Source organism: Neophocaena asiaeorientalis, unplaced genomic scaffold, assembly GCF_003031525.2.
Source record: "Neophocaena asiaeorientalis asiaeorientalis breed wild unplaced genomic scaffold, Neophocaena_asiaeorientalis_V1.1 scaffold614, whole genome shotgun sequence".
Lineage (NCBI taxonomy): Eukaryota > Metazoa > Chordata > Mammalia > Artiodactyla > Phocoenidae > Neophocaena > Neophocaena asiaeorientalis.
The window spans coordinates 56,315-56,853 of record NW_020172990.1 but is presented as its reverse complement, the minus strand read 5'-3'; positions in this window follow the sequence as shown (position 1 = coordinate 56,853).

Here is a 539-nt window from a genome sequence, read left to right as displayed (position 1 = left end):
GTTTGTGATTTGAATCCTTATGACAGTCCTGGGAAATGTGGCCATTTGTGTCTGCTTGTACAGATGAGGAAAAGGCCTGGAGGAGGGGAAATGACTTGTCTGAGGTCACACATCTAGTAGGGAGCAGGGCTGGGATTTAAAACCTGGTCTTTCTTTTTTCTTTTTTAATTGATTGATTAATTTATTTATTTGGCTGCACTGTGAGTCTTGTGGGATCCTAGTTCCCCGACCAGGGATTGAACCCTGGGCCCTCAGCAGTGAAAGCACGGAGTCCTAACTACTGGACCGCCAGGTGATTCCCAAACTTGGCCTTTCTGACACCGAATTTTTGAGCTCTTCCACTGCACTAAACTTCCTTTTGAAAACATTTTTACCAGACATTTCAGATGCATGCAAAGGCATAAATAAAAATAATACATGAAGAAAAGAAGGAAGCGAGTGTTGCAGTTTTAGGATAGCCATTTGGAGTAGGGAGGGGAATGTCAGGGGTGGTCTTTTTCTTGCCTCGGGTGGTGTTTATTTTGGTGTTTGGAGAATTA